The sequence below is a fragment of the Mytilus galloprovincialis genome, chromosome 2 (assembly GCF_965363235.1).
Source record: "Mytilus galloprovincialis chromosome 2, xbMytGall1.hap1.1, whole genome shotgun sequence".
NCBI lineage: Eukaryota > Metazoa > Mollusca > Bivalvia > Mytilida > Mytilidae > Mytilus > Mytilus galloprovincialis.
The window spans coordinates 56,102,776-56,116,153 of NC_134839.1; the positions used below are offsets into that span (position 1 = coordinate 56,102,776).

The following is a 13,378-nucleotide window of genomic DNA, read 5'->3' on the forward strand; positions in this document are numbered from 1 at the left end:
AACTCTTTATATATTTATTATTATGGTAACATTTCCTATAGAGGCATTTTGAAACATTGAAAATTTGGAATAGTTTTACGATCATTACTACTCCATATTTGTTGTACTATAAAATGATTCATAATTGTCAATGGCATTTGTTAGCAAGTATTAAACTATCCCCCACAAAAGTTCCCGTAAATTTTGACGTCGTCATAAAAAACATCTGACGTCAGTGGTTGCTGTGTGTTCCTCCTGTATATCATATTTGTTTTTCCAGTACTTGTTTTAGAAATGAATCAGGTCCTAAGTTTCCTTCATTTGTATAGTTCGAGCCTTTTCATGATTTTTAGGCGGTATTGGTTTTACTTATTGTTTGAGGTCGTACAGTGACATATTTTTGCTAACTTCTATACGTCATTTTGGTCTTTGTTCGAACATCTTCGAAAGTTGTCTCGTTGGCAATCATACCATATCTTATTTTTCATATTAACTTGGAACTGCCCTTTTCTTTATATGTGAATATGGAAATGTGTGGTTTTCCGGATTGCGAAAAGTTATGGCAATATTGCATGGCATGAGAACAGCAAAAGTGCCACAATAAGCGCTTTCCAACACGACTCGAATATGATTGATAAACTCCCAAAAAGTATATTGAAATGTATAAACATTTATAATATAATAGTAAAATTGCGTTCATGGTAACTCTCTTGTTGTTTTCCAGTACCGATTAAAATGTTACAAATTAGCCAATGTTTTGAAAATTTATAATGCACATTTATCCGAATGTATTCTAAAATCATTGTTTTCTTAACGAGTTCTGTGCCATAGGGCCGATGATCGGCCCAAAGTCTTGTTAACAATTTGTTTGGCAGCGAAAGGGCAATAATTGGCGACAAAACCTTTCGTTATAAGGGCAAATTGTCGACATTTCAACATAACAGGCAATTGTAACGATACATAAGAAACTATAGACTGAGTAACACGAGTCTTACAGTGTTATAAAGTGCGCCTTGAGGGTATGCATATCCTGCTCCACATGTGACATTCCGTCGTGTTGCTCATGGTGGGTACACATTCGATGATGTTGCTCATGGAAAGTACAAATACAGTGATGTTGATCATGGTAAGTACAAATTCGGTGATGTTGCTCATGGTAAGTACAAACTCGGTGATGTTGCTCATGGAAAGTACAAATTCGGTGATTTTGCTCATGGTAAGTACAAACTCGGTGATGTTGCTCATGGTAAGTACATATTCTGTGATGTTAGTACAAATTCGATGATGTTGCTCATAGAAAGTTCGAATTCGGTGATGTTGCTCATGTTAAGTACAAATTCGGTGATGTTGCTCATTGTAAGTACAAATTCGATGATGTTGCTCATTGAAAGTACAAATTCGACAGTGGCGGATCCAGGGGGGGGGGGGGTTCCGGGGGTGCGCACCCCCCCTTTATTTTTGCCGATCAATGCATTTGTATCGGGACATATGTTTTGCACCCCCCTGCACCCCCCTTTGCCCTGGGTTAGCACCCCCCTTTCGAAAATTCCTGCATCCGTCCCTGTTCGATGATGTTGCTCATGGTAAGTACAAATTCGGTGAAGTTGCTCATGGTAAGTACACATTCGATGATGTAAGAACAAATTCTATGATGTTGCTCATAGAAAGTCCAAATTCGGTGATGTTGCTCATGGTAAGTATAAATCGGTGATGTTGCTAATGGTAAGTACAAATCGGTGATGTTGCTCATTGTTAATATCAATTCGGTGATGTTGCTCATTGTAAGTACAAATTCGATGATGTTGCTCATCGAAAGTACAAATTCGGTGATGTTGCTCATGGTAAGTACAAATTTGGTGATGTTAGTACAAATTCGATGATGTTGCTCATAGAAAGTTCAAATTGGGTGATGTTGCTCATGGTAAGTACAAATCGGTGATGTTGCTCATTGTAAGTACAATTTCGATGATGTTGCTCATGGAAAGTACAAATCGGTGATGTTGCTCATTGTGAGTAAAAATTCGATGATGTTGCTCATGGTAATAATACATTCTGTGATGTTGCTCATGGTAAGTACAAATACGATGATGTTGCTCATGCAGTGGCGGATCCAGGGGGGGGGGGTTCCGGGGGTGCGCACCCCCCTTTATTTTTGCCGATCAATGCATTTGTATCGGGACATATGTTTTGCACCCCCTGCACCCCCCCCCCCCTTTGCCCTGGGTTAGCACCCCCCTTTCGAAAATTCCTGCATCCGCCCCTGCTCATGGTAAGTAAATATTTGATGATGTTGTTCATGGTAAGTACAAATTCGGAGGTGTTGCTCATGGTAAGTACAAATTCGGTGATGTTGCTCATAGTAAGTACACATTCGTTGATGTTAGTACAAATTCGATGAAGTTGCTCATAGAAAGTCAAAATTCGGGGATATTGATCATCGTAAGTACATATTCGGTGATGTTGCTCATTGTAAGTACAAAATCGATGATGTTGCTCATGGAAATTACAAATTCTGTGATGTTGCTCATGCTAAGTAAAAATTCTGTGATGTTGCTCATGGTTAATACAATTTGGTGATGTTGGTCGTGATAAGTACAATTTCGATGATGTTGCTCATAGTAAGTACTCGTGGTAAATATAAATTTGATGGTATTGCTCATGGTAAGTACAAATTCGATGATGTTGCTCATGTAAGTTCGGTGATGTCATTATTAAAATGTGAGTGGAGAATGGCTATGACAGTTGAATATATCCATTATTATCTGTGACTAACTCATAATAGTCAACCACTAACTCGTGACAGTAACTTCCACAATTTTCAAAGATATCACATGCCTGTCGAAGTATATGTATAAATAGTGTGTAGTTTGTTCGTCTGTCTCGAGGTTATTATGCAAGCAAATTTAATAAACAATGATTTTATACAGAATTTTTTTCTTCACTTTGCATTGAGCTTTATCTCTGATCTATTTCTGTGTGCACAATTCTGAACCAGGGGGGTGGGGGGGGGGTGCTTGAATCCGCCACTGGTGATATTGATCATTGTGTGTCGTATGCAAGTTTTACTTGAATTAAATTGGTTATGAATGATGTCAGTGAAAATACCTAACTTGCCCAAATTTAATATTCGTATTTTTGCAAACAAAAAAGTTACCACAGATCGTTAGTGATTCGCCCCCTTGTTAGTGCTATATGTTACGATATGAAATAAATAGAATTATGCCTATACAATGAACAGTTTGTTTACTTAATGATTTCAGAATCCCATGGTTGCTTAAGATATATACTAAGCTAGCATCATCATTAGTAGCATTCAGACGTATAATGTTAAAGTCATTAATAATAGATCCATTTCAATCTAAGTAAAACGCTCAGGGTATATTGTATATGGGTAATACAAAATCAAGCATGTCAAATATCCGTTATTTACGTTTACAAGGTAACATATGAATCAACCTTGAATTTTTACCACCCTCTTTTTAATGGATAAAAAGTAGACCGTTGATTAATGTGTCATCCATAGCTACACTTACGTGCTTTATTGACCATTACAACAACAAATAAACAAATCGACGGAAATACATGTAGTAATTTATTATTAAATATACATTTACGGGAACACGCTTGATCATTCATGTGGAGTTAAAAGTTTTATTTACCTTCTTAAATTGGAAAACCGGAACACGATAATAATATAATGAAGTAGTAAGATCTGTTTTTACTGATATTTTGTTGATTATTTTAAAGTTTAACAGTTAACAGTTTATCAACCAAAAAGGACTTTCTTAATTCATTCCGGATGGACTTTGGTCTCTTTAGTGATGAAAAAGTGGTGATCTATACCATATACGGAGATGTTTGCTTAAACTCAAATATTATTTGTAGGAATAATTATAATTTGGAATTCATTCAGGTAACTACTGAATTTATTATCTTATTATATTTTATTTACCCACTAGATAGCCTACAACTTATTTTAAGTATGACTTGCGAAAAGTAAAAATATGAGCTATAACGGTAATATTGATTTTTGTATAAATACTTCATTCATATCATTTAAGATATAGTTCACACCATGAAAGATAATTTGATATATTGAATTGAACTTTGATCAGAAACAGAATTAAAATAATTTCGAAGAATGTGTGGTGACGCATATATTATAATGTACCCCCAATTATAGATACATGTCTTACTTTATTAATAAAGTAATAGAACACACCCGCGAAATCGCGAGCACATACAGCTTGTGAACTGTTGTAGGATGATTTTTTGTAAAAGATATTATGTATGGAGAATTTCATAAAAGGTATCAAAAGCACGCTCCCTTTTTCCAAAGTCCGATATTTGTTTCCTTTCTGTTAAATTCAATTATTTTCGTGTTTCTGGCCTCAGACTACAATTATTCTTCTCTTTTGCTACAATGCTTCTTTTGGTAAAAGTCAAATCAAATTAAAAATTTGCACCGTTCAAACATCAAATAAATGTAACTGCTTATATATAGACCATTATAAGTCTAATAAAATATGTTTCAAGGACATTCCATCAGTGCTTTTTTCTTTTGAGAGCCAGTGGCGGATCCAGAAATTTTCATAAGTGGGGGCCCACTGACTGACCTAAGAGGGGGCCCGCTCCAGTCACGCTTCAGTGATTCCCTATATAAGCAACCAAAATTTTTCCCAAAAAGGGGGGGCCCGGGCCCCCCGGGCCCCCCCCCCTAAATCCGCCTATGAGAGCCTTACTAACATGCCAATGGTAGGATATGAATATTGTATAACTGAATAAGATCGACTAAGGCTAATTTGAGGGGTGGTCGGAGGGGTCCTGATCTCGAAATCCCGAAATCGAAAAATATATTCCCGGATCCCGTAAGGATCAATCCCCAAATCCCGAGGTTCAAAACACCCGATCCCGACGCCCCGAAAAAGGCCCTGCCTCCTCTAATCTCTACGGCTTATTTTCATTTATGCCAAATCACTATTTTCACTTTCAACAATAAATTGTTATGCCCCATCTAGTCTGTGCATCCGTGCGTTCGTTCGTTCGGTCGTCCGTCTGTCCAGCTTCAGGTTAAAGTTTTTGGTCGAGGTAGTTTAAGAGGAAGTTAAGCATGTTTTACTTATTTTAATATATATGCAAGTGGCATGACCCCTTAAATAGTAAACATTTCAAAGAAAACAGTAGGCAGAATCAGGGACTTTCTATACTAACATAGAAAGTCCCTGACAGAATACAGAAAGTCTCTATATATTTAAGTAGTATAATCGTAGTTTACATGTAGATAAACCCGAACAATAGTTGTCCTCTCTAAGGAGGTATAATAGTTGTGGTTCTTGCGATCTTTACACCATGAAATGAAACGCGAAAAATAATTGTCCTCTCTAAGGAGGTATAATAGTTGTTATTTTTGCTATCTAAACACCATGTTATGGGGAACGCCCTGAATGGCTTATTTATTTTTCATTTTTGTTATCTATCATACGATTGATTTTTAAAAATGTGTCACATGTTTTACTTATTTTAATATATATGCAACTGGTATGACCCCTTAAATAGTAAACAATTGAAAGAAAACAGTAGACAGAATACATAGAGTCTCTATATATTAAAGTAGTATAGTTTACATGTAGATAAACACGAAAAATAATTGTCCTCTATAAGGAGGTATAATAGTTGTGGTTCTTGCGATCTAAACACCATGCTATGGAGAACGATTTGATTGGCTTATTTATTTTTCATTTTTTGTTATTTATCATACGATTGGTTGTGTTTGTGCATGTTTCAAACCGGAAGTCTTATCTATGACTAAAAGTCAGTTTGATGACGGAATCATATCCGGACTCCTTTTTGTCGTTTTTCTCCCAAAATAACTCAATCTGAATAATCATAGGAATGGATGACAAATGCGACTATGCATATAACCTATAGGACACAGAGGCATAATGATTGATTTATTGTGGAAGGAAGAGAAGCGACACACAAAATAAGGTCTTCTCGTTTAATAGTATAGATGTATCACAAAAATCGAATTTTTAAAGGGAGAGATCCGTTTGCGCCAAAAATGCGTCCTTTTGTGCCACAACTTTTTTTTCCAATGCTACGTTTGCGCCACATGTTTTGAAATTACATGGTAACATTTGCCCCAAAAATAAATCATACTATTGCGCTTTTAGAAGAAAAATTACTTCCCTATACTCCTTTATTCGGACTTGGAACCGGCAGTTTACACGGCAAATGTTTCCTTTACTGAAACATGTCTTATTCTTACTGTTGTTACATGGGTACTTTCCAATTTAATATACGTAGTAGCTTGTAATTTCACTTTATTGTCCCAAAAAACACAAACACAAACATTGAAGGATGAAATGCATAAAACAGTTCATAATAATTCCTAATAATAATAAAGCTCATACGCATGGTGGGAACAAAGCACTGTGTCAACAAAATATATGGCTAAAACATAATCAGCAAAAGCTTCTTCTCTATTGGCAAATCTTTATTTTAAATGTTCAGCAAAGCAACAAGTTTGTTTTCTCATTCTGTATGTTGACTGTCTAAAGCATTTTAAGTCATTTCTCTCCTGCAGATGCTCATCTTCATGGTAAAATATCCGAACATGTGATACTTTTTAAGCCAAAAATAAGAATATATATATATAAAATTTAAAATTCAAGAGTTTATCTAAAAAGGAGGGTACTTTTTTCTAAAAATGAGGGTACTTTTTATATGGCTTTCCAAATACCGTTTCGATCCCTAACATCACTGAAGAGACATTTATTGTCGAAATCCGGATCTGGAGTACTAAAAACATATTGACACCGTATGTTTGTGGCATAACATCGTGGCCACAAGTTAAAAAAAAGTAATTTCTGTTTAGTATTAAATTTATATTAAGATCCATTTTGTTACATCTTGTGATCAATTTTATTTGGGAATCGCCAATGGCAGTCAGCAGGGTTAAAGAATATCAGTTGTTCGACCTGTTAGTCAAAGCGTTTAATTTGTTTAAATATACTTTTTCACTTTTTTGGTCTTTTGGGAAATGTTAATGTTGTTTGTGCTGTTTTAAGACCCTTCTACAACGAAATTTGTTTTACATGCACACGTATAAAAATTGCGGTTTTTATCCAACGCAATCATAGGTTTGAACGTAGTTTTCAATTTAGACTCGTATATATATATATATATACACATATCTATCATAAATATTAATAATTAATATATATATATATATATATATATATATATATATATATATATATAGCAAAAGTAAATAAACACGGTGTACAGAATGTATATAATAATATTTTTAAATTTGCAAACTACATTTCACATCAAATAATAACAGTTCGTTAAAATATTGTCACTAGCGCTTTCATGCCTTCTGGCAATCTTCAGGCGACGTTTTAACAATGTCCTTGACGACACTGCCGTTGGTAACGTTTATTACGTTACAATAACGATAAGGGGAGATAAATCAAACGTGTTTAAGTAGATCCGTTTAATTTTGGCTGAAAGTCCTTTATAAAGTGTGCTTCCTTTGCCAGTCTTTTATATTTGTTCGATTCGTTCATTTTATAGAACGGATATACGGTAAATTTTCCACTACTGCACGTTTCGAAATGTTCGCTCACATCTTGCATTCGTGTGGATGGATCTCGTATCTGTTGTCTGTGAACACGAACTCTTTGACAAATTGAGTTACCAGTCTGTCCGATGTACCATTCCTTGCAAGTGCTGCATACAATACAGTAAATAAGGTTTACCGTTTTGCAATTCATGTCTGCATTTGGAATAATGGTTTGGCCGTTTTTCAATGTTATTTGCGGGCCGGTTGCCATGTATTCACAAAGACCACATCTAGGGTCATTACATTTTGAAACGTTGTATTGTATTCCATTTGGGTCATAAAACTTAGCCCTTGTTAAAATCTTTTTAAGATTTAAAGGCTGTCTTTTACTTTTCAGGAATTTTTCTGTAGGGAAAAGCTTTTTTAATTTTTTCGTTTTTTGTAAAACTGGCAAATTTGCTTTTATGACGTTGAATATGTCAGGATTGTACGGGTTATGAGTGCTAACAAACGGGATAAGTTCTGTATTACTCTCTTTGCGTGCTGTGGACCTGAGTTCCGTCATTGGTATAGCTTTTGCCTTTTCTATTCCCTTTTCTATTAGTGGGTTTGGATAGTTTTGTTCTTTCAAAAACACCTTCAGTTCATTCAAACGTAATTCCTTCGTGAAATCATCACTCACAATTGTACATACACGTCGTGCTAGACAAAACGGGATGTTTCTTTTCGTATGTGAAGGATGGCATGAATGAAAATTCAGGTATTGGTGGGTGTCCGTCTTCTTATAATATATATCTGTGGTTAAGGTTGTTCCATTCTTTAATATTAAAATATCTAGAAATGGCAGTCTTTGTTCGCTAGATTCGATGGTAAATTTAATCGAAGGATGTAATGTGTTTATTTCTAGATATTTTAATATTAAAGAATGGAACAACCTTAACCACAGATATATATTATAAGAAGACGGACACCCACCAATACCTGAATTTTCATTCATGCCATCCTTCACATACGAAAAGAAACATCCCGTTTTGTCTAGCACGACGTGTATGTACAATTGTGAGTGATGATTTCACGAAGGAATTACGTTTGAATGAACTGAAGGTGTTTTTGAAAGAACAAAACTATCCAAACCCACTAATAGAAAAGGGAATAGAAAAGGCAAAAGCTATACCAATGACGGAACTCAGGTCCACAGCACGCAAAGAGAGTAATACAGAACTTATCCCGTTTGTTAGCACTCATAACCCGTACAATCCTGACATATTCAACGTCATAAAAGCAAATTTGCCAGTTTTACAAAAAACGAAAAAATTAAAAAAGCTTTTCCCTACAGAAAAATTCCTGAAAAGTAAAAGACAGCCTTTAAATCTTAAAAAGATTTTAACAAGGGCTAAGTTTTATGACCCAAATGGAATACAATACAACGTTTCAAAATGTAATGACCCTAGATGTGGTCTTTGTGAATACATGGCAACCGGCCCGCAAATAACATTGAAAAACGGCCAAACCATTATTCCAAATGCAGACATGAATTGCAAAACGGTAAACCTTATTTACTGTATTGTATGCAGCACTTGCAAGGAATGGTACATCGGACAGACTGGTAACTCAATTTGTCAAAGAGTTCGTGTTCACAGACAACAGATACGAGATCCATCCACACGAATGCAAGATGTGAGCGAACATTTCGAAACGTGCAGTAGTGGAAAATTTACCGTATATCCGTTCTATAAAATGAACGAATCGAACAAATATAAAAGACTGGCAAAGGAAGCACACTTTATAAAGGACTTTCAGCCAAAATTAAACGGATCTACTTAAACACGTTTGATTTATCTCCCCTTATCGTTATTGTAACGTAATAAACGTTACCAACGGCAGTGTCGTCAAGGACATTGTTAAAACGTCGCCTGAAGATTGCCAGAAGGCATGAAAGCGCTAGTGACAATATTTTAACGAACTGTTATTATTTGATGTGAAATGTAGTTTGCAAATTTAAAAATATTATTATATATATATATATATATATTAATTATTAATATTTATGATAGATATGTGTACAGGTAAATTGGCGCAAATGAGTTCCAATATTGGCGCAATTGATACATTTGGAAAACAAAATTTGGCGCAAATGATACCCCTGAAAAACAGTAACTGGCGCAAAGCATTACTGCCTTTTTAAATATCTTTTGATCAAAATACAATGAGCTACATGAAAATCAATTAGAACTTTTTTCGTGACCCTTTTGTACATTAATGTTTTTTTTTTTTGTGTCGTGTTTTTGTTGACTGATGTCTTCTGATCATCACTTTTTCTTATATTTTTGTTGTCTGAATTCGATTGATTGTTTTGTAACACCACCCCCCCTTTTAAAAACTCGCCTTCTTGTGTCCTCTCCCCTAATTAAGACCATTGTAGACTAACAATGCATTTCAACTAGTAAATAGAAGATACAAAAACAAACAGTGCAATGGAGCAAACTTAATATCAATAATTGGTTAAGACCTAAAAAAAACCAGACATGGTAGAATAAAAAAAATCATACTAATATATCATACTAATATATCATATCAGTAAACTAAAAATTCCTTATTTTTAAACACACTTATATAAGTGAGGAAGACATTTCTTAAAGCTATGGAGTGATATTGCTCACCAATAGTGGGTTTTTTAAGTGTTAATGTTTTTTAACTATCAGACTAATTTTATTTTCTAATATTTCTTGTTTTGAGGCCAATTTTTACACTGAAATAAAAAATGCTGTTCATCTTCAATTTGCACATTATTACAGACAGTACACTACTTTTCTTCTCTTTGAATTTAAAGATGCCTGCTCCTTTCAGTCATAAAAGAATGTTCACCAATGCTTATTTTGCATATTGCTGATTGATTTTTTTTCTTTCTAAAATGTACTTTTTTTTACATAAACAAAATAGTTGATAAGAGCTTTCAGTGCTTCAAATTCTCGAACTATTAATAATATTTGGTGGTTACTATATTCATTATCTATATGACTTATATAGATTTTTGTAAAAGTTAACAGATCTAAATTAGGTATGAGATTGGAATGTATTCTCATAATAAAGCCACCAACATATCAAGTTAAAACAAATGGGCTTAACGCTCGGTTTCTCTCGTTACGATTCATGATATGATTATCCTACATAATAGCAATAAAAGAACATAGTTACAGAACTGTAAATACATGTATATACGTGGTACATGTAGTTGTAAAACTATTTACGTAATTCGTAAATAATTAATTTATTGTGTCTAAAAAAAATCGAAATTTGTAACATCCTATCCGCTAGCAATTTGATATGATCTATGTAAGTGCAAAGTGTTTTCTCACCCAGGGGAGACAATTACATAATTGAACAGCCTGGTTTTTTTTTACGTCGAATTTTTTACCTTTAAATATATATGTTATAACCCAAATGTTTTAAAATTTAAAGAATTGATGAATACATCAAATTTATTTACACTTACTGGAATAGCAACATTTTGCAAAGAATAATTAAAACCTTTAATACATGTGCTTAATCATGTTACTATAATTTGTACTTCCTCTAAAATATCTGTATTAATTATATATACTATTATTGCACCTTTGTTAACCATGTTGTTCTAATGTAAATATGTTCACACTTTTATGGTTTGTTAAAAAATGTTGTACTAACATACCCCATGTGGGGGCTTTAGTGAAATAAAATGTCTTGTTTTATGTCGACTGGGATAATTTAAAAGAAATAAATAAAAACAAACATATAGGGGATACGTACTTTCTTTAGCACTTTTTTTTTATTGTAATATACGATACTTCATTGAAAAATCTTAAAAAGAGGTCAGACTAAAACAGAAAAATTAAACGTGTCCCAAAAATACACATAGAAAAGTATATAGTGTTGAGAGTGGAAAACTACGTATCAGGGCTGTAGCGCTTAATTAATTTAAGATTTAATCCGAACGAACGGATCTTTCTGCATATGTCCTAAGATAAATGAGTACTACCAGAAGTCCATTACTAGACTAGTAAGTAATGGACTTCTACTACTATGTATATAAGTCATTTGTCTTGTAATCAAAATACTTTATCATGAAGTGGTTTTATGCATATCAGCCATGAAGAACACCGTAAGTAAACGGACTTCAAAAATAATCAATAATTTAATCAGTATTTTATTAATAGGCATATTTATGAATACGCGGTTATTCTAAATTGTGACTTTAAATGAAATTTAGTTTTTAGAATTTGAACCTTTTTTTTTTAATACTTTCTTACATGGATTTGTAAAGAAAAGTAAAGATTAGGCTATGCATATTGTATGCATTTTGTATTGTAAAAATTAAAAGTACATCACCATTTGAAGGTAAGGTATGTAATAATTCAATAAACTAAAATCGAAATATATTTGTACACTTTAAAAAGCTTTCAAAGACATGCAATATAAGGCAATAGTCTAGTAATCACATTTTTTGCAGTAAAATTACATGGGAAAATAACTGAAACGGAAATAAAAATGGCAAATTATTAAGTATAAGAGCATCCACTATCTTCATGCAGACGGCATTGTTTATTTCAAATTCAAGTACTTTGAAGTATGTTTCTTTCAGCCGAGTACTCTCTATAATATCCACATAGAAATTATTACTGAAGTACAAACTGTGTCAATGTGGAAAGCATATCTTACTATAGGATAGGACCATCGATAAAAAACGCAAAAATTCGTTATTGTTATAAAGAGGTGTCTTTTTCTTTTGCCAACTATTTCTTTTTTTTTCAGTTTTGAATACATTTTTTTTTTCAATTACATACTGGTATATACATAAAACTATCAGTAATTAATTTATATGATATTATAGCAAATAATAACAATAACGGTAGCGTTTATTATTATAAATACGTAATTTAGGACATTAAATAAATAAATGTAAACAAAAGAAAGATAATGGGATATATCAAATTGAACTTTAAATCAAATAAGAATTTAAAAAAAAATTGTCTCAATTTGAGGAGATGATCATGCAATTATGCCTCACTAACATGTTATTATATTTCTTCTCCTTCATACATGATAAGTTTACCCCATTTTTATGGTGTTTTTATCTTTGTTTCGTAAAGCCTTTTCATGTGTCCAAATACAAAAAAAAAGATATATATATATATTTGTATATAGTGTCTCATAAGCCTATCTAGGCTGGGTATTTGTCTTATTTTAATAGTGTGCAATGTATATTATATAATCTGTATAAAAATCTGTAGACAACTATGTGACACTTTAATAAAATAAATTATTATTGTTATATCATTTATTATATATAAGTACGTCTGAACCAGTGACGACTCTACAACAGATTGTATTCCTCGGATCACCAGCAGTGATGGTGATACAAGGCTGAAAATACCAATGTATACATAATTCGTCTCAACATCAGCCCAACAATGTTAAATCTGTAAATTTGCTTTTGCGATTTTTTTTGTTCTTCCCTCGCCGGGATTCGAACGTATGCTACTGAGATATCGTGGCTCAAAATCGCCTTACACTATGCTCGCCACTCTAGACCACTCGACCACCTAGGCTTCACAAATATAAGCCTGTAAGGGTGTTAGTGACTCTTGTAACAGCTTACACCCAGTCACCCACATACTGAATGTTAAGTCCTGCTTCTTATTTTGATAATGAAATTGAAGGACATCACATTTAAATAATGAACATTATATTCAGGATAATGAAACAGCAATGGGAACAAAGATAGCCCTGCCTTTGTCAATATGTTATGGGCAAAATACTTCTACGTCTTGCTTGGTTCTGATTCATCGACAC

At 33.5% G+C, this 13,378-nt stretch overlaps 1 protein-coding gene across 1 annotated transcript in view; it reads left to right on the forward strand.

Moving 5' to 3' along the window:
* The first annotated feature begins 3,869 nt into the window (after positions 1-3,869).
* LOC143063901 (cytosolic phospholipase A2-like) overlaps positions 3,870-13,378 on the forward strand; it is a 54,030-nt gene continuing 44,521 nt past the window's right edge. The window contains exon 1 of the mRNA XM_076236343.1: positions 3,870-3,892. The gene's annotated coding sequence lies outside the window, so the exon portion shown is untranslated. The remainder of the gene's footprint in view (positions 3,893-13,378) is intronic.